Below are 22,528 nucleotides of genomic sequence, written 5' to 3'. Positions count from 1 at the left end.
CCAACAGTCGATTTACTTGACTGAAAGTGTCGTTGATACAAGGAGCAAAGGATCAGGCATTTAATGGATACACAACAAAAAGCTCAACTCCATGAATTTAAATCCATCTTACATTAGAAGAATTTATAATAAGTTTATGGCAATAAGATATCAAGATGTTAATATGAATTGACAGGTTTCCATGTGATTAGATGACAGAATTACAGCCCCAAATGCCACCTTTTTGTTGGAAATGTAAGAAACACACAGATGTATCCAGAAAGATAACCACTGTAAAGACATCTGTCTACACTCTATAAATTATTTCTTATATCAGTGACTTATCTTTCTACAATGAATCTTAGGCCATTCTGAAAATATGGCAAAGAAAAGAGATTAGAGGTTTGAAACAGGCTTCCCTATTTGCTTTTAATGATGCTCCCACTTGGGAAAATAGACAACCTTGTTTTCAGATACTAATACACTAAGGTGTTTTGCTTTTTTAAAATTAAAACTATTGAGAAGTAAAATATATATACCCCTTTATGTACCTTTCATAGGAACAGACTGATTTTAAAGGTATAGGCCCTGTTAATTTAAATCAAGGAGATTGTCTTGATTCTTCAGTGACTCCAATCAGTGTTGTTTGTACTCTTCATGTATTCAGCATTTATTACTTTTAGTGCCTTATTACTTCATTTGATTATAAGCTCCATGAAGTCGGGAATTTTAATTTACCAACCATTGTGTCTTAAAGAATGTAGCAGAGGATGTATCACATAGTTTTTTTCTTTTTCTTCTTTTTTATTGAAGCATAGTTTATGTACAATATTATCACATAGTTCTGTTTTCTAAGTAGAACAAATAAGTAATTAGATAAAATAAATAAATATAAATAAGTTTTTTGGCATTGTAATGGTGTACATGTGTTCTTACATGTTTATATATAAGGTTTTCTACTATTCATTTATTTGGTTTTACATTCTAGGATGCTCGTTTTGGAAGACAATACTTCCATTCTGAACACATCTATGTTTACTTGATTTTCAGCCAATTGGGTTAATGAAGAGTCAAAGTGCTTATTTGTTATGCTGTACATGCAACATAGAAATAAATGTTTAATTTTTTTCCCACCACTTTTTTTTTAACATCTTTATTGGAGTATAACTGCTTTACAATGTTGTGTTAGTTTCTGTTGTATAACAAAGTGAATCAGCTATATGTATACATATATCCTCATATCCCCTCCCTCTTGTGCCTCCCTCCCACCCTCCCTATCCCACCCCTCTAGGTGGTCACAAAGCACCGAGCTGATCTCCCTGTGCTATGCAGCTGCTTCCCACTATTTTTTAATTGACAGTTGTGGATTTGGATGGACACGATCTATCATGTCCATCAGGTTAACAGAGCCACCAAAAGGGCATAGGTAGGACCCGGAATCCTCCAACACCATGTCTGATGATTAGCACAAAACAGTGTGCTGATATTGGCAGGAGTCCCCTCCACCCCCTCAACTCAATTTCTCGCTTCATTGCTTTGCACCCTTGTGGGGCAGCAGAAGTTTAAAGGATGTCAGCAAGAATATTCTTGTTCTCGCAGGAATTCAGTACAAGAGGATAAACAGCTATACCGCTGGCCAAACTAATAGTATAGAAGTGTGTGACTTAAGTGTTTAATAAATGCATGAGCATTGTACAAGGCCTAGGGGATCTTCCTCAGAATTATTGAATTTGATTGATTATATGCAGAGTTCACTTGGGGTAATTTCTGTTGGAAAACAAAGTTACAGATTTTTCAATTAGATGTTACAAACATCACATTGAGTTAATTGAGAACCCACATTTAAGGTCATATTTTGTCAAATATTTCTGTAAATGTAAAAAAATTTCAAAAGAAAATTCACAGAAATAAGTCTACCTCATTCTTTCTGTTTTGTGTACTTGTAACAGACAATGTTTAGGAGTAGTTTAGGGTTCAGAAACAAACAGTCAGAAAGCTCTACACATATTTTCTGTACTCCTCTTAATATTTGTTTGTATAAATACTGAGTACTGTGTTAGTTAAGGGCTCTTCATCCTTTAAATAAGTATTTCAGAAGAGCAAACAACCTATGACTTGGGCAGTGGAAACTTGTGGAACACAGGTCTGCTATTTAGAGCCTAAAGTGTAAGGAACTACAATTTATCTGGCCAGAGCCTGCTGCTATAAAATCCAGTCATCGAGAGTATATTCTTTTCATGTCACAGAAATTTTTACTTGAACTCACAAGACGTTTAAACGAAAATCAGTGATTTAAATGAAAATCAATGTGGTTGAATTACTACTTCTACAACATACCTGCAAAGAGCTGATCATGGTTGTGTGGTTAGGGTTGAGCTCTGAGCTACGGATCATGACTCTTAGACCCATACTCAGGCCTTTCAGATAGTGTTTATCACTCAAATTTCAACCATCATTCATTTCTTTCTCTCTTTACTATGACAGGAATAAAGTTTATCCTGAAAGGTACAGAATATATGACTATTTGGAAAACAGACACAATGTATTAAAATACAATCAAATAGAAGTGTTGATCCAAAAATATGAAAAAAAAAAGATTGATTTTATCAATTCAAAGAAACAAATTATTTTCTGATACACAGCTGGTGAATATTATGTGGATACTATTTTATGCTAATTAAACCCACTGGCAGAACCAGATTCCTTTTCTCTGGAAACATTGCTAAAGCCTATTTAAAGTATTAGAACATTTTATGAGGTCAGGAGGAATTGACTGTATATTTTTAGTTTCCTCAGTCCACACAGGCTATTACCACTACGGATAAAATCAGTTCGACTATGTCTAAAATACTTAAGGTAACCTACTTACTTTTGTTTACTGGTGTGTAGGGGAAAAATCCTTTAAGCTTCTTATACTACAGTTCACTCCTCATTTTTAAAACAGTTTTGAATTGGGCTGAGTCCTGAAATCAGAAAATCGCCTAGGGGCAGACTTCAGCAAAATTTTTGATAAACGTAAAGCTTTTCTCTCCCTCGCCTTGCTCTTTTTCTGGCACCCATTTTAGTAATTAGTTAAACATTTCCTTAAAGAGTTCAACGGCTTCTCCTACAGGTCTAATTTCCAGTGATGTGCTCCATTATCTGAAAGGACTGCTCCTTTCTTTTCTTCCCTTGTTTACTCACGATCCCCATTAAAATGTTCATGTTCTCAAAATATTTCTCAGTGAGTCAGGAGAAAAGCAATTGGATTGAAAAAGGTGAATAAATAATCTCCTGAAGTGTATGATTTAGAAAAAAATACAGGACAGATTTTTCTTTGCACAAATGATCTTTCTCATCAGTATGGGTAATAAGTCCTTTGAACTAAATTACTTTTTAATGTCCTTCCCTCCTCAGGATATTAGAAAACAAAATAAAGTGAGTCATGGAAGAATTAGTGAAGATGAATTTCGATAGAAGTTCAGATAAATCTTAACAGGTGTCAATTATAACGCTTAAAAAACTACCCAGTTGTCTTCCCATGAAACCATCCCTGCTTGGTGTTTTGGAATAAATAATAGAATATGAAAGAAAGTGCCAAATTTTGAAGTAGAAAAATAAAAGTGAGTAACAAAACTTAATAAAAACTTTATATGAGCACAAATAGTCCATCTACAAACACAAGACATTCTAGTCTTGAATTACTAGGACTTTATTTTTTTATCTAGGCTCTAAATTTAGATTACAAAGATATGATTTCTATTTGAAAATATTTAGATGCCTCTCAAAATGTTAACAGAGCATGTTTATAGTTTTATTCTGCACTATGTTCAAGGTGTAGAGAGTAGTTCAATTAATTTTTCTTTTCTTTGAAAGAAATAGATGCATTTTACATAAATTTTAAAACAAACTGAGATTGATTTTTAAATTTGGAGCGATAGAAAATATAAACTTTCAATAGTTTTATAAGAAATGAATAAAAATATTCTTTTTCTAATAGTAATTTTGTGCATTTACTTCTAATTAAATCATAATTTAATAATAATAGCATATTTTATTAATAAAAGTTTTTCATAGTAAGGTAAAGTAATAGATAAATTCAGGGAGAAAAGAAAAGATAAATATTATTGTTTATAAGCTTATTATTTAACTTTGCAGCCATTGTGACAGTATATGCACAGAAGAATAGTAAAATTGTATGCCAGTAAATCTCCCATAAACCAGTGACACAAACAGTACATTATTGTTTTTTAACATATGAAATAGCAGATCCTTGATATTACTTATAATTTTGGAATCAGAACATTGTATCTCATATAAAATCCACAGACGAACTGCTTTGTTTTCATATTTTCAAATTCTCCTACTCTACCTCTGCCCCTGCTGGCCTGCCAAGCAAAACACATACACAGTTGAATCAGCATATAGGAAAGAAAATTTTCAATTTGGAATCATAATTTGGTTTTTGGTTCTGATTTTCTTTATTGACGTGTAGTTGACTTACAATATTATATTATTTTCTGGTGTACAACATAGTTATTTGATATTTTTACATATTACACGTCATACGAAGCTATTATAATGTGATTGACTATATTCCCTGTGCTGTACATTACATCCCTGTGACATATTTTTTTTTTAATCTCTGATAGTTTGTACCTCTTAATTCCCTTTACCTATTTTGCCCATCCTCCCTACCCTCTCCCCTCTGGCAACCAGCAGTTTATTCTCTGTATCTGTGAGGCTATTTCTGGTTTTTTGTTGATTTGTTTTGTTTTTTAAATTTCACATGTAAATGAAAGCATACAGTATTTGTCTTTCCCCATCTGACTTATTTAGCATAATAGCCTCTAGGTCCATTCATGTTGTCACAAAAGACAAGATTTCATTCTTTATTATGGCTGAGTAATATTCCATTGTGTCTGTGTGTGTGTGTGTGTGTGTGTGTACATGTATATATATCTAATATACATAAAACATTTCCTTTATCCATTCATCTGTTGGTGGATACTTAGATTGCTTCCACGTCTTGGCTATTGTAAATAATTCTGCAACAAACATTGGGGTGCATGCATCTTTTTGAAGTAGTGTTTTTTTTGTTTTTGTTTTTTTAAACTTCATTTCTTTTTCTTAATGTTTTTTAAAATTTTTATTTATTTATTTTTGGCTGTGTGGAGTTTTCGTTGCTATGTGCAGGCTTTCTCTAGTTGTGGTGAGCAGGGGCTGCTCTTTGTTGCAGTGTACAGCCTTCTTATTGCGGTGGCTTCTCTTGTTGCGGAGCACAGGCTCTAGGCACGTGGGCCTCAGCAGTTATGGCATGCAGGCTCAGTAGTTGTGGTGCACAGGCTCAGTAGTTGCGGCACACAGGCTTAGTTGCTCCGCGGCATGTGGGATCTTCCCGGAACAGAGCTCGAATCTGTGTCCCCTGCATTGGCAGGCAGATTCTTAACCACTGTGCCACCAGGGAAGCCCTGAAGTAGTGTTTTTGTTTTATTCAGGTAAATACCTAGCAGTGGAATTTCTGGAGCGTACAGTGGTATTTTTAAATTTTTGCAGAAACTCCTTGATGTTTTTCATAGTGGCCGCACCAATTGTCATTTCCATCAACAGTGCATGAGACTTTGTTATAAATTTCTATTAAACATTGGAGTTAAAAATAGTTCCCCATAGGTTTGATTAAACATTTTGCTTATCATTAACTTCCAGTTATTTGTTTGTGCAGAAAACAAAAATGTTTTTAAGTTAGACTGAATTCTTTGAGTTCTAAACAATGGCTTAATAGTGCATAAAAAATACTTAGTTATAAATGAGAATTTTTATGTGACTATATCTTGATGTTACTTCAAAGTTGGTTTTTCAAATACTATTGATGATAACTTCCCAGAAGAATTTAACACCTTGTTTTTGTGATACTATCACATACTGCATTAGCTATCAAACCAATGACAATTATTAGGTTGTAGTTTCACATCTGATTTGTTATCATCTGGTTTGTCCTATGTAATGCACTTAGTCCATTATAAAATAGAAACTAAACCCTTAAAAGCTGGAACCTCCTAAAACCATAGTATATGTGAAAGAACATAGTTGATAGAGGTTTTAAAAATATAATGTATGAAAAGTTTTTGTGAAGGGCTACACAAATGAAAATCAGCATCAATGGTGTCCCATTAGAGTTAGGGTATAACAGGAAGTTACTATCAGTCAGCCCCCAATATTAACTGAGTGCTTACAGTGGGCCGGGTACTGCTTCAACAGCTGGGAATACAGCGATGACTAAGGCAGGCAGAGCCTTTCATCAAGAAGCTTAAACTAACAGGAAAAGGTATACAGAAAAGGATACAGACAGTAAACATAAAGGAAATTTTATGATATTTCATTCAGTGATGACTTTTATGAGCTAGATTAAACAGAGCAATGTGATTGTTTTTTAATCCATATATGGTAAAAGTACTACTGGTTTGGATAACACCACCCAAGATACATCATTTTGTATTTTGGTAGCCTGCCTTTAGTATATCTCCCGGATGTTGAATGATAAATTATATGCTGCTTATTTCTTCATCTCTTCCTACATACATTTATATAAAGAAATTAGTGATTGCGCATGCAATTTTATACCTATGAATCTCATCTTGCCTCTTCCCTGTGTTTTATAATGAGGACTTATATGACTTTTGACTCATTGTGTCTTAATCCCCCGAGTTTAACACCAGCCCTATATTACTGAATAGCATAATTAAAATATTTAAAATAAAGATACTACTTGGATATAACTTGTAAGATTCACTCGAGTAACAGCTGTGGAGTCAGGATTAACCCTCCTTACATCTTTGACCAGAGAATGTTGGAAGATTTTTTTTTCCCTCTGATTCATTCATTTACATTGTTTGTTACATAGTTGGAAGTCTTCCTAACTAATAACATCAGGGCCAGAAAGAAAAGTGAGGGCAAGGCACAGACATCTGGTATGATTTGTTAGCACCTAAGGAAACAGAGACTATGAGAAATCCAGTAAAAAAAATATGATTTAAGTTATCCAGAAATGAGACCACCTGCCTTCTGGGAAGATTCACAGCCTGTTTCTGTACCTAAAGAATATGTGCTGGGGACCTAATCGATTATCCTGGATAATTCATGAAAATAAATGAATTTTTAAAAAAGGAAAATAAAGCTCTATAATCTGACAGTTGATAAATTGTTCAACACTCCACCTGGGAAATAGATATACATGCAGATCAATTGGAATTAGTTGCACTATGTGACTTTATAATACATACCCAGTAAGTTACAAGTGATGTTAAATATGGCCTATTTGTAAGGTATTTATCATAACCTAAAAAATAAATCTAATGTTATATGTTTTTTACATTTTTTATTAGAAATAATAACATTTGGGGGATAGGGCAAAATACACAGCATTTTCCTCAAATTTTTCATTTTGTTATATCAATTCATCCTTACCCCATACAGCTTTCATTGGCTATTGAATTATTAACTGTAAGGGAAACTTCCTTGTTAGGATTTTTAGAAACTAATATCAAAAAAATTTATCTGTCTAAAAGTTTGCCACTCTTCAAATGTGCTTTCAAAAGTCATTTTGCAGGCTCAGCCCTCCACTTACCAAAAAGTTGTACTATAATAAATCTTATTTTGTGATTATAATGGACAGAAGTTCAATACAAAGAAAATTTGAAGCTCATAACAATCAAATCTGTTGCAAGTAGATGAAGATAGTCTTGTAAATTGCTCTACACAAAAAATTTAGAGCTGGAACACTTGGAAAGCCTTTTAACTTACTTTTTAAAGTTACATCCTTGTCTGACAGTTCCATCAGCAAAAAGGAAATGCTTATTGTGTTTTTTTTTAACACTAATCTAAAATGAACTGTTTAAATAAATGACTTTGCTCCACTTTGTCACTCTCCTCAACCATTTAAGGACAAGGACTTTTATTTTTACTTGCATAATAATCACGATATGAAGCACAGATTTTAAAGGAAAAAAAAAATACCAGTTGTTTCTAAAAAAGCAAATAACTCTAGTTAGATCCCAAAGCTTTGCAGTGTGTAATATAACTGACTGTTAATTTAAAAATACCATTCTTATTTTTCAGCCCTTCAGTTTTTGTGACCTGTCTCTGCATTAAGAATGAAAATATCCAAAGTTCAACATCTGCAAAATAGACTAGAGTTCGAATTACTTATGTTATACATATATCTCCAAAAACGTTGAGGGTGAATCCACAAAATCACAAAAAGGCAAATGCTATTTAAATAAATTTCATATTTTCATTCATTTGTAAAACCTATAGTTATGCCCCAGTTAATTTATGAGAAGAAACTGAATTTTTGCATAAACAATTTACTTAATGCAGTGTTAAATGGAGGTCCTGAAGTTGGAGTGTCTATTTAACTGGTGTGCCATAGAGATGCTGTAATGCCCCTTCCTCTTCAGGCAGGGGTTCTTGACCAAATATTCTGTACACTAATTAGACTGAGATAGTTTATTCAAAATTAACATTGTTCTACCACCAAATAATGTACCTGTGGTTTTAACTACCTCCACAGAGAATGTTCTTGACTTTAAACATCCATGAGGGAAGGGGATAGTGGTAAGAAAATAAACTCAAACACCTAATCTACACTCTCTGAGAGTTATTGTAAAATACCAGGGACAATATAAATAATTTGAATTTACTTATTTGCCTTTTATGAAATAATAGAAGCCTAAAATTGTATAATGTGGTGTTGTAAATTATACTGATGGGGTGATGTGGTCACAAAACATCAATGAAAAAAATAATTAAGAATCATAATATTAAAGATGGAAGTGTCTTTAGTGATTATGTAGTCCAACCTGCTCATTTTAAAGATATAGAACCTGAAGTCAAAAGAGGAAAATGGGATCTCGTGATTCCCTCAAGAATAGTTACCATTTTATTGATCATTTATTATATACTAGCCACTATGCTAAACACTAAACACAGCCCTATAAAATAGGAATTTTGCAGAAGAGAAAACAGGTTCTTTAAAGTTAATGTAAGCTGTCTAGGGTCACATAGCTGGTATACAGGGCAGCTAGGTCTCAAATCAGGCCCTGCTTGACTCCAAATTCCATGTTTCTTTTATAATTTGATTATAATGTGAACTTCTGTTGCATTATAATTACATAGCTCCTTTGCCATCATGTTCAATGACACATGAGCTAATGTGTGACTGAGCCTCCTGACTTATACTTTGGCTTGTGCACTGATATGAGTAATTTCCCTCAAAAATAAGAGTCAGGTGGAGGACACTAAACAAATAGAATAAAGAAAGAAAGAGAGAGAGAGAGAGGAAGAAACATTAAACACAGACATTTAAGCAGTAAGCAGATATTGTGTCACTTATTACAAACATATGTTAATGAATATTTCCATTTTATATTAATTTTAACATTATATGCAAGTAGAAATCAAATACAATAATATTTCCATATCTGCTTCTTGCCATATAAACCTCTACATTTTACTCATTGATGGATACTTATGGAAAACTTCTATTAGAAGCCTTACCTCTTTTTGTTTGTTTTCTCATTTTTCTGTGGAAATCTTAACAGAGTTGTAATGTATTTAGAATGAATAGTCTATTCCTTTTCTACAGGTAGAAATGGTTCAGTTATTTCTCATCACAGTTGAATGAGATTCAGTCAGATTGACTCCAATTTGCTGACAGGAAAACTGAGGCATTAAAATTCAAAGAATCTTACTACCTAACAACTCCCAGAGACTTTAAAGTTTATTAGTCAAATATCTTATCTTTTGGATGATGAAACAGGTCCAGAGTGAATAACCAATTATCTTCAAGGTCATAATTCTTGTTAGTGATAGAGAATGCCTAACTTGAAACCAAGTCTCATCTTGTTTTCTCAAAGCCATGTTACCTCTCCATAAAATTATAATTTCCATAAAGCACTGTCTGTGGTTGGTTTAGATCCAGTATTTAGCTGCCAAGTAACACCATTTTGCGAAATTTAGAATACGGCCATTTAGAGGCTTGTAGGCAAAACTTCCAGGGTGAAATGGAAAGCTCTAGGTATAAATAAATTGGAATGTTGCAATACTGTGATGCAATTCTGACACTGACCATCCAAAGTTAGTGCAGATTCTGCAAGTTAAGGTCATGGTCCCAACAAGACTGCCCTCACTTCAGAAGTTACCTGCAAGTTTGGGATCTCCAGTTCACCTGCACTTCTAATCACTGACTACATTCAAGGTTGTATTCAAGGTTTCCTGTGACCCCCTCAGGTTTTATTATTCAGTAGAATGACACACAAAATCCCATACAGCCATATGTTAATGATTACAGTTTTATTATAAAAGATACAATTCAGGACCAGTCATGTAAACAGACACATCAGGTAAGGTTTGAGAGGATCCTGAGTACAGAACTTTCATGTCCCCTACCTGTGGGATTTAGATGTGTCACCCTCCTGGCACATCAATGTGTTCATCAGCCAGGAAGCTCACCTCATTCTCAGTGTCCAGAGTTTTTAGTGAGGTTTCATTATGTAAGCATGATTGATTGACTCCTTGGACACATGACTGAACTCAATCTCTAGCCTCTCTCTCCTCCCCAGATGTCAGGAGGTCTAGCTTATATCATGTGGCTCAAAGCCCCAAACCTCTAACCATGTGGTTAGTCTTTCTGGCATGACCACTTCCCAGCCTGAGTCATTTCTTTAGCATAAATTTAGCTATGGTCCAAGGGCCCATCATGGATAAATGACACTCCTCTCTCTCAGGAAATCACAAAGGTTTAGCAGTTCCCTCTTAGAAACCATGAACAAAGAACATGAACAGACACATTCTATTTTCTCCAACAAAGGTGTACATGTTGAATTAAGGGGATATTTTCTCTTGCCCCCAAAACCTACTACACCAAGAAGACAAACAATTTGGCCCACAGTAGCCCTAAATAAAGGTTGAGTACTGCTTTATGGACCATGTGCAATTATGCACACAATATGTACTTTGTCCAAAATTGCAAAAACCTCAGTAAGTTTCCTGAGTTTCAATCTATTAATACAATAAAGATATAAAGGAATGAATAAGTAGCATTTAGTAAGAGCCACACACATCACTGAAATAACCAAGCACTTAATTCAAACACACAAACAGCCCTTCAACCACAAACAAATCTAGAGCTTGAAACTGACAGAATCCATTAACTGAGAATATTATAATAATCTTAGTAATTAATGGACTGTAAAAGGCTTCCAGATGGCATAGACAAATACACTTAATTATACCCCATCATTCTTGCTTGTATTTAGAACCTCCAGCACTGTAGGATAATCCTGAAATTTATATAGTTATGAATTATTGTTATAGCCATATGGAAGTGCAATTTTGACAGAATTACACATCTAAAAATCTACTTATTCAACAAACACACAACTTCCAAAAACTTTGTGCTTAAATTTTTTTTAAGTTATTAATTTCTAAACCATAATATTAATAAACTTTTTAATGTCCTTGCACAAATTACTTATTCAAGAATCATGTCATACTTAGTAACTAAAGACCAAATAGCAGATTCATTTAAAGAACTCAACAGTGTGCCCACATACACACAAAAAAGGCAAAACAAGACTAAAAGCCAAAGCAATCTATTTGAATTTGCTTTGAGTTATCAAGTAAATGTATTTTTTTCCTGGATAACACCTGTTTCTCATGTTATATAAATTACCATTGTTATTAATACACTAAAATATTCTTCCCCCCAAAGAGCTGTGGATTTCTCTGAGAGCCAACCATCTGTTAAATACATTTATTTAAGATGGTTTAGGAGCATCTGGGGAAGAGAATATAGTGATATAATAGAAGTTTCTGACTTTTTTGTAAATTCTAGTTAATCTCTTGTAAAACCAATCTACAGTACTTCATTAGAATGATACATGAGGCAGGATAGGAACCATTATAACTATTTAGAAATACCATTTGTGCTACTGTTATGGGGCCACCTAATTGGAAAAAAACAAATGACACGGAGTGAGTACCCCAGTCAACTCTCATTCTACCACCTTTGGTAGACACTGCCATAAGCAGAAGGCCTACAGAGAAATCATAAGTAGGAATAAGCCATCAAAAGTATCCTGCATGTACAGCTGCTTTCTTATCTGCATTTTGATATTGTCCATTATTTCTCAAGTTTAGTATTTTAAATGATGTTTGATATAAAGTCAACATCTGACTAAAACATGGCACTTTGTAAGTCCTCCTAGGTATGCAGTATAATTTGAGATCATTCAAATCATTGGATAGCAGTCAGGAAAATGCAAATCAAAACCACTTCACACCTACTAGGATTAATCTTATAAAAAAAGGCAGATGATAACAAGCACTGGAGAGGATATAGAGACATTGAAACCCTCATACAATGTGGTTTAAGATATAAAATAGTGCAGAGTTTGGAAAACAGTATAGCAGTCCCTCAAAAGCTTAAACAAAGGGGTATCACTGACCCTGTAATTCCATTCTTGGATATATACTCAAGAGAAATGAAAACATCTGTTCATATAAAAATTCATACACAAATGTTCATTGCTATTTATAATAGTCAGAATGTGGAAAAATCCAAATGTCCATCAACTGATAAATGAATAAATAAAATGTGCTATGTCTATACAATGGAATATTATTTGGTTATAAGAAAACTAAAGTACTGATACATGTTACAGTATGGATGAATCTTATAAACATATATTAATTTAAAAGAAGCAAGATACAAAAGAACACATATCGTAGGATTCTGATATAGGAAATATTCAGAAGAGGCAAATTTATAGAGTCAGAAAGTGGTTACCTAAGGATGGGGAAAGTTGGAGGAAATTAGATAACTACCAATGGGTATCAGGTTTCTTTTTTGGGTGGTGAAAATGTTCTAATATTGATTGTGGCGATGATGGTTGCAAAACACTGTGAGTATACTAAAAACTTGACTTGTCCATCTTAACTGGGTGAGTGTATGGCTTATGAATTTCAATAAGGTTATTTCAAAAATAATAGAAATATTTCTTATTTTATCTTGGGATTAATGTGCTTAGAATTAATTAGTAGTAAATTCAGTCTCATCTTCTCTCAGAATACAGTTTAATATAGGAGGCAGAGTGTATAATGAAAAAAAGGAAAGGCTAATAATGATAGTTAAGGTAGTATTAAATAATGAAATCCTAAAATAGTAGGAAAATAGTGGATAAAAGAACCTTTCCAAATGAAAAATTGCCATCGTGTAGAGGTTCCTGGGGATAAAGAATAAAGATGCAGCATGAAGCAAAAGCAGCTCCAATTGCTTTAATCTAATATTCCATGGTGCTGTTGACAAAAAATGGAAAATCAATTAAAATGTACCAATTTGAGGATTGGTGATAGAGAGGGGAGCTGGCATACACTAGGGAGCTATTCCATTTATATACATAACTTAATTTTTTTTAATTTTCTTAATATTGTTCCTTCTATGGCTTAAAACCTTAACACTTTCTCTCTTTTCAAATACTCTAACTACACACTTTCTTTTACTCACTAATGTCTACTGAGGTGGATACTAACATACTTATGTGTAAAATGAGTATTTTGTATATAAATATTTACATGTCATTATGCCTGGCTTAGATTTAATGAAGAGACTCTTCCAAGATACAGAGAAAGGGGACTAACAAAAGCAAGGCAGGCAGATACAGGGAGGCATTCTCTTGGGAGATCAAAGGCAGAGACTAAGGATGTAGGAAAATCAATAGGAAATAAAAATGAGAAAGTACAAAGAAACACAAGTAGAGAGGCTAGGTCAATATAGGAGAAGAAAAGAGAGAAGTAAGTAGTTTTTAGGCTTGTCGGTCCCTTCATTGCACAGTATTTGTTCCTGAGTTAGCCATTTCCAGATGTGATTGGCAGCTGATATTTTTGGGAGGGAAACAAGAGGTTCTAGTTGTTATTTCAGGAAACATGAAAATTCCAAACCTTACCAAAGGTACACGGAAGAAGACAATTGATATGCCTCCTGGGGCAGCCTTAAAATTGTGTTGGGTTCACTTGTGGTTTTAAAGATTTGGAAAAGAGAAGCAGAGTGAAAAATAGGGAAATAGGGAGAGAATATCTAATAAAAATTGGTATTTATTGTGTACAAGTTATTTTGAAAAAAATATGATGAGATCATGTATTTTTATCATAAAACATCATATGTTTTATATTTTATCAATGGTTAGCCACAGTTAGTTACTTGTATATCCATACAGTGGTTAATATCAGGAAGACACCTCATCTTTTCCTAGATCTTCAGCCTCCATATCTTTAAGAGGACAGACCCTTTACTCTTCTATACTTTCTGATTCTTCTATATTTTAGGACCAGGAAAGATTTAGAGGATAATATTCCACTTATTTAATCCAAGATTAAAGACAGTCATTTGTTTTTAGTTATTTATAGACCAAAGTGTAAAACATGTTATATTAATAAATGATGCTTTTTAGGATTGGATAAAACAAATAGCTTTGGATATTCTTCTAAAAGTGTATAAAATCAAGAGGAATTCTTCTGATACTTCTAACAGATTTGACTCTTAAGAATTTTTAGAATAAAACACAGTGTCTTAATTTTACCAAGTTTACTTCAAAGAGAGCTAGAAGACTTAAAGAGATGTAGACATATGAAACATACATGTGAAACACATAGCTAGAAATGATATTTCACAGAAAATATCATCCAATTTTATATTTTCTTACATACATTTTCTTACATACCTATTTTATTCGATTAGGTTGCTCTAATATTTATCATTAGTGGTAGAAATAGCATATTAATTTTATTTTGAAATCACCATTAGCAATATAAGCACATATATTTATGGTTAGGGCTTATAAACAGATTTTGGTTTTTGTTAGTTTTTTTGGTTTTGTTTTTTACAGAATTAAAAATGGAAATTGAAAATTTTTCTTCAAGACCTTTGATGTTTTAAAATTTGTTTCTTTAAATATTTTAACACAGTAGCAGAACACTAATATTTTCAAGTCCTTTTTGCAACATTTTATTGCATGAAATAAACATGTATTGTGCTTTGTCCATGAACACAGCACTTTTCTTAGTATTAGAAAATTGAAAATACACTAGTCAATAAATCTAATACAAAGCATATTAGCCCACTAAGCATTGATTTTTATTCTAAGAACACTAAGGGTCGACTCTGTTAGAAATATCTGAAGAATTACTCTTAATTTTATACACTTTTGGAAAATCCTCCAATACTATTTAACTCATTGTTTTATATGATCCTAAAAAGCACCATTGATTAAAGCCAACTCTTTGCCATGGATACAATGTCCTGCCTGAACTGGCCTTGTTTACCTCTAGGATCATCTTGCCTTTAGCTCTAGATGCACTGGACATGCTGGAGTTCCATCAACATCCCAAGCTTGTGCCCTTACCAGCTTTCGTGGCATCTTTCTCATTAATCTGGAGAGTATTCCTTCTAGATCTTCATATGCCTCACACTTTCCCATCATCAAGGTCTCTGCTGACATCATCTCCTTGGAGAGATCTTCCAGAACAACTCTATCTAAAAACCACTCTCCACTCTATCAAGCTCTCTTTTTCCAGATTGATTGTCTCCATACTTACATTATCTGATTACATACATTGCCTGATTTATATGATGAATGCCTTTCTTAATTCCTTAGTGCCCATCTTCCTCTCCTGTCTTGGTTTTTATTGCATCTTATTCTTTAAGTTTTTATTCTACTACACTGGCCTTTCCTGCTTCATTCTCTTTTGTTATCTATTCCTCTATTAATTTAAACTTTGAGCACTCACAACTCAGTCTTAGCCTCTCTTCTCTATTAGTTTAGCTCAGGTGCTTTCATGAAAGTTTTAAACTTTGACAAGACTTTAAATAATATCAACACGTTGATGTTTCAAAAAGTAGCTAAAGACTCATATTATCAACTGCCTTCTTAATATCTACACACTAAGATATTTCAACATTAATATTTCTAAATGGAGCTGTTTACCCCACCCCAACCCAGTGTATTCCTTCACCATCCCCAATTTTCCCCATTCCCATAAATAGCACTCCATATATCCAGTGGTTCAAGCCAACAGACCTAGAAATCATGCCATTTTCTCTTTTCCCAAAACCAGTCCATCACTGAGTACCTTAAGGTTTATCTCCAAAATACACATTATATCTTCCCACTTCTCCCCATCTCCATTGCTATTACTTCCTCCATCTTCACTGTGATCACTCAACTCACATCTCTTTTCTCCACTCATGTAATATCTTCCCACTTCTACCTTACTCCCTGCATTCCATTTTGCACATCATAAAGAAGACAGAATATTCTCTTCCAGTACATTAGGTCACTCCCTGGCTTAAACTCCTTCAAATGATTTTGCTTTGCTTTTAGAATATAATGTAATCTGCTCATCATGCCTGATAGCCCTGCCCTGGTTCTTATTTACCTTCCCATTTTGATTTCACTAACCTCTCTCCCTTAGTCCACAAGCTCTAACCATAACGGCCTCTTTTCTGCTCCTGCAAAATTCCAAGCCCTTTCTGCCTAAAGGCCTTTCTATTTCCTTCTCGCCTTCTGAATATTGTCCTGCTCTTCAAATAACTGCAGGCATCAGCTCAAATATCACTTCCTGGAAGAAGCCTCCCCAAACTATCATTCATTCATTCCAAAATACTGATTGACTTTTTTCTCTGTGTCAAGCACTATGAATAGGTGGAAATATACTGTTTTCTTCCTTCTTGAAGCTTAGATTCTATTAGTAATGATCATTTCAGAAGTTTCTATAGTACTTCACGATTATAGTTTTGATAATTCCTGACTATTTAATAGATGTAATTTTTTGCAATATGATTTCAAAATTTTAAGGCTAGAGAGTATAATTAAGAGTCTGACTCCAGGAATTCCCTGGCGGTCCAGTGGTGAGGACTCTGAACTTTCACTGCCAGGGCCAGGGTTCAATCCCTGGTCAGGGAACTAAGATCCCACGAGTCATGTGGCATGACCAAAAAAAGAAGTCTGACTCCATTTCTGTTGTTTGACCTCTGACATCTTCCATATATACCCTTCCTTTCCTTCCCCTCACCCCCACATGTGGGCAAGGTAATAAGAAAGCCTCCCTTGGCTGCAGGGGCAATTCAAATCATGCAAACTCTCCCTCTGGACCTTACCTTTTAACCTCAATAAAAACCAGAGCCAACTGGGCTGCAAGTCTATCCTCCCTACTTGCTTTGTTCACTGCAGACCAAATCTGAGCCTTTCTCAGAGAATTCTTTGGTTGTTTGCGATGTTTCTATTTGCTGTCCATTGGTGCTTATGTTTCATTTGTTCTAACTTCCATAAGTTTTGGAGAGACACGCTGCCCAGCATTCAGCAGAGGTTGCTAAATGCTCTAATAAAACAATTGGCACTGTGAGCAGGATGCTGTGGCAATGAGCGTCAGTGTGAAGTATCTTCAATCTCGACTTCTTGACTCACAAACTAAGTCTATTACACACAGTTCAGTGGGCCTGAATGGGATCAACCAATTGTTGAGCTTGTGTGCTTGCATTTGGACTGTGCCTCTTTAGGTTGGCTTAGCTAGGTTTTAGGAATCTTAAATTTATCCAACCTGACCTGGCCCTTATGAGTGAGGAAAAGTGGCAAACAGCTTGACCTTGGGTAGAATTGGGGAAAGCAAGAAAGGAATAGAGACTGAGTTGCTTAGACAACATAAAGTCATTGTGATGTCTCTGACCAGGCACTGATTCCTGTATTTCCAGAATACTGTACATTAAGGACGAGTGGATCCCCTAGGTGGTCACTAGTTACTGTGTGGCATTCAGACCCCGATGGTATGGACTGATAAGGTAACAAGGTCAAGTGTTGGGCTTTCTCTCCACCTTATTTCACAAAATTTTGATCCACATTGGGATTTCCCAAAGAAGAAAAAAATTACAATAAAAATTCTCCTAAAATATACTAAATTACAAAGGTATGAATAATATCGCTATAAGGAAAAAAAATTGTGATAATGAACAAAATTTGTTTTTGCCAATAAAAATCTTAGGGTGAAATTCAATGTTTGCAATGTTTGTGTAATAAAGGAAAAGGGAATAATTGGCTTTATATCTAAGCTTCAAACAAGATACAATAAATTATTTATAATTAAATTTTTAGCCCTAAGGGTATATCTTACTAAATGGGAGTCTTTAAATTTGCCATTGCAACCCAACAATATCAACTAATACAAGTTAACAAATTATAATACAGGCTATAAAACCTCCTAAAGGAAAGGATAATTAGTCCAATGATTTTCCCCTTCAGTAGTCTAAGTGAGACAAAATAAAAATAAATGATACCTGACTATGAATTATCATAGTTCAATGGCACTTCCTATAAACGTTTAATCCCACACATTATTAAAAATAACAAATTCTATTCAACTGACCATTAGAAAATACTTTGTTGTGATATTTGGGTAACCTGCTCTGCTCAGTGCCTCTTTCAACAGCCTCTCAGTTACAATTTGCTTTCGTCTTTGAAGGGAAACAGTACACCTTTACCTGGCAACCCATGATACCTAGTACAACAGACATCATACATAAACTATGTACCTCCACCACATCCAGTTATCCCCCAGAATCCAGGTATGACATTTATTGATGATGTCCTTTCTACACCCAAACACAGATATTTAGAAATATTTATACACAACATATTTTAAAGACATGTGTGAGAGTAAAACATATACATTATTTTTCTCTAGTGGTATCCTGGTCAAATCAGTGAAGTAAAACCAAAATTTCTGATTCCGTATTTCTTTAAATTTAGTTTCATTGAGATGAGCTCAGTTTTCCTTCAAAATAATGACTACCCTGCAATGAGTTTTACTGAGTTGACAGATGTTTACAATATGCATAACTGGATACATACATAAACATTTAAGACTTCTATAGAAGTGCAATTGAAGTAGGGAGAGGAAAGGAAATGAAAAATAACAGATTATTTCTTATTAAACTTATCCAGAAAGGGCATGAATTATACAACTTTATGGTGTATTTGCCACCAGATTAATGGAAATTTATTCACAGAACTCCCTAGGAACAGAGATGAGCATATACTATTTACATTTCTCATTTTACATATTATAAATTTATACGTGTCGATAAGTTATATACTTAAAAGACCAGCAGGCAAATCTTTAATGAGAAATGATCTTTTGATCTTGTTTTGATGTTTAGTTACATGTGGAAAAATACGGGAGTTTAAAATGTTTACATCAAACCCCAGAAGTTACGTTGCATGAGGACAAGAGAGACTATATACTTATTAAAGTCTTGACGCTGCAGTTCTAATTTAGACTAAAAATGATTACTTTTGTTTCTGTTGCAAATACTGCCTTTATTATTCCTCTTGACACAGAGGGGTATCTTCCATACCAAGTTCTGGATGTGAAACAATTCAGAGGTTCATTTAAAAAAACACTCCTGTCATTTTCTGCTAAGAATTTTAGAAACAACTGCAGCTTTTCTTCTGCCTTTAGTATTATCTATAATATATCAACTATTGCTTTCTTATAGAAAAGCTGCCACATGAATGAAAATATATTCTAAATAAACTTTTCAGATCCCAATGATGTTGCAAAGGAGCACTTGTTATATAAAGAGTTGACATGAGGCCAACATATAATAAAAGATGTTTATAAATACATTTCTATTTTGTCAAGAGATGCGTAATCCTTTAACTTCAAAACTGAGCCACAAGTTAACAAAAGAAAATCAAGAAGTTGATTTCATAACCATTAAAAGATTCTATTGATCTTTACATTTGCTACATTTCAATTTGCTAGAATATGGTTCTAATGACACCAAACCTTGATTCTGAAAATTATGATATGAATCACAAATTCTCACCAGTCACCTCTGGCACACAAAAAGGGGTGGCAGTTGGTGTTTGAGAAAAAGAGAGAAGATTGTGAAAATCTAGGGAGTAACCAATTTCAGAAACGTCTTAACATGCATGGTGACAGTGGATTATCTTTAAATAAGAAGGGCAGAAATAATTTTCTAAACACATGCAGATTATTTCTTAGTTAAGATTATTGTATTGAGAACCCAGAGTTTTCTCAGTTGCCTCCCCAAACTCTAGAATCCTGTAACTCCTGTTCAGTTTATACTCATATATCCTCGAACAAAATTATTCCTAGGAGGGAATATTGTAAATGTAGTTGCCAACTGAAGAATGTTACTTGCCATCTGCTCTACAAGAATTAGGCCACTAGCCACTGCAGCCGCTGACCTTCAACGTACCCTGAAAGGAATTCGGGGTGGAATGAGGCACTCTGTGCTCTGGGAAAACTGGCAGAAGAGGCCATCAAATATTTAGATATTTTCAGGAGAAATTTTGTGCATCTTCCCATTCCTAGAAAAGCACTAAAATTATTACCTCCTCTTGACTAGCGGCAACTTTCTACTGAAATGTGCTCTTGGTTGCATGCAACCCCTTCATCTAAATCACATGTATACTGACCTCTCCCCACCTCTTCAGAAGAGTTCCTCAGAGCTATCTGAGAGGCTGTTTCCAGGAATACAGTCCTCAGTAAGACACTGAATAAACTTGACTCACAGCTTTTACATTGTGCTTTTTTTTTTTTTTTGCAGTTGTCACACTGTTGTGAATTATGATATTTTACCTGAGCAAATGATTTAATAGGCTTTCCCTTAACTTTCATGTTTCAGCAAGAACTTCTAAGTAAATCTTACGTGTTAAGATTTTTATGGAAAAGAAAAAAGTGGTATTTGTGAGTTTCTGCATGAATCAGAAGATATTTTGACATTATTCATGTGGAAAATATTTATGTACATTCAACAAACAAAATTAAACCATGTTGTGTTCGTAACCACTTCAGTGTATTATATGACAATTGTGTGGTAACTGATGTATTATGTGGCAGTTGTTTTTCCCAAACAGCTAAATATTTTCCATAGATTGTTCCTTTTTCCAAATGAAAAATGCGGACAGCTCTAGGAAGTTTGGGAAATAAAAAAAATGTTTTTGACCTCCAGATCAAATAATTTTATTAATATTCAGTAACATGAACATCCATAAAAGAGACATCAGCATATTTTCTGCATTCCCTTGATTTATTTTATGTGAATAAGAAATCAACCATATATTCAAAATGGATATAACCTTGTAAAATATTATAGGCTTTTCTTAACCCACAGATAGCTGAGAAAAAAATACATTAATAATTTACCACCCTCTATGAAGACAATAATATAATATTCTTCATTAAAATCTTTAACCATTGTAATGTTTAGTTAGAAAGCATTTCAAGAAAATTTTAACAAGTATGTTCACAAATTTAAAATATATAAATTCTCCTAGACCTACATATGACTCAGCTATTTATTCTCTCTCTTAAGTGGAGAAATTACCAACAAACCAGAGAATAATTCCAAAGTCTTCACTTGATCTACTTTTCAAAAGTCACACTTTTTGTTTAACTGCACATAAAATGGATAATGGTTTTTATGTAAGAAAATCATGTATGTTCTCCCTACCTGGCACCCTACCAACAGATCCAAATATATTAGACCAATTGTTAAACACTTTTAAATTCTCCTTTCTGGGACATTTTCAGGGAAAATAAGTCAATACACTTGACCAATTTTGTTGAGCATTTACCTCTACTTCTGGTGCTGGTGTGGAGGGATGAGTCTTTCCCAACTCATTCGACACACATTTGTTGAGCAATAACTATGTGCCAGGTACTCTGTGCTGGTTATAATGGTGAAAAAACAGCCATGATGCCTAAAGCTATCCTACCTGGGGACTGGGAATTCCTAATTTGAAAGCTACAGGGAGGATAAAATAGAAACTGGATGAGGAAGAGACAAGATAGAGCAATCTCTTTGAATTATATGTTTCAAATATACAAGCCAGAAAGAAGCTTCTGTGAATAGAACTTTTTTAATATTGAAAATAGCCAAAAATATTTTCAGCCTTTTGGGGAAAAATGTACTTCACTCCTATGAAAAGGAGAGTTTTGTCTTTAGATATAGAGAATTCATACTTCTGCTTATGATTTTGAGTCCTTTTATCCTCCAAATTCATAGAGTGGTCATAAGGAACTATCAGTTCTAGTTACTAATATTCCCTTCCAGCTGATAAGGCCATTTCAGTGCCTGTTCTTAAAGTATATGAACATGGTTTGAATGCACCAACAGGTATTTTATTTTTTCCATAGATATAACAAATTAAGCAATGTAGATCAAACAAAAAATTCTATGTTTCTGTGTGATTAATTCATTTCAATGGGCTTCAACTTTCACAGCAATTCAATATCAAAATAATTTCTTTCCTGAAAACCCTATTTATTAAGGTCTACTTTAACTTAAGAGTAATACAATTTTTCTCTTAAATTTTCATGTGTGGAATTTCTCTCATGTAATCATGAAATAAAGTGTAGATTCTAGGAGGCTAAGCTTCATGGCATATTCAAAGAATGGACTAAGTTCCACACACATATACTGCAACTAGCT

General features: G+C 33.9%; 1 long non-coding RNA gene across 1 annotated transcript in view; it reads right to left on the bottom strand.

Moving 5' to 3' along the window:
- Nucleotides 1-4,318: 4,318 nt before the first annotated feature.
- Nucleotides 4,319-22,528, bottom strand: part of LOC141278492 (uncharacterized) — a 36,570-nt gene continuing 18,360 nt past the window's right edge. Inside the window, exons 2-3 of the long non-coding RNA XR_012331251.1 lie at nt 6,192-6,270; nt 4,319-4,346 (exon numbers count right to left, since the gene is read on the bottom strand). This is a non-coding gene — a long non-coding RNA (uncharacterized lncRNA). The remainder of the gene's footprint in view (nt 4,347-6,191; nt 6,271-22,528) is intronic.

This window comes from Tursiops truncatus, chromosome 4 (assembly GCF_011762595.2).
Source record: "Tursiops truncatus isolate mTurTru1 chromosome 4, mTurTru1.mat.Y, whole genome shotgun sequence".
Taxonomy (NCBI): domain Eukaryota; kingdom Metazoa; phylum Chordata; class Mammalia; order Artiodactyla; family Delphinidae; genus Tursiops; species Tursiops truncatus.
The sequence above is the reverse complement of the archived record's forward strand: the minus strand, read 5'-3'. Positions and strand labels throughout refer to the sequence as shown.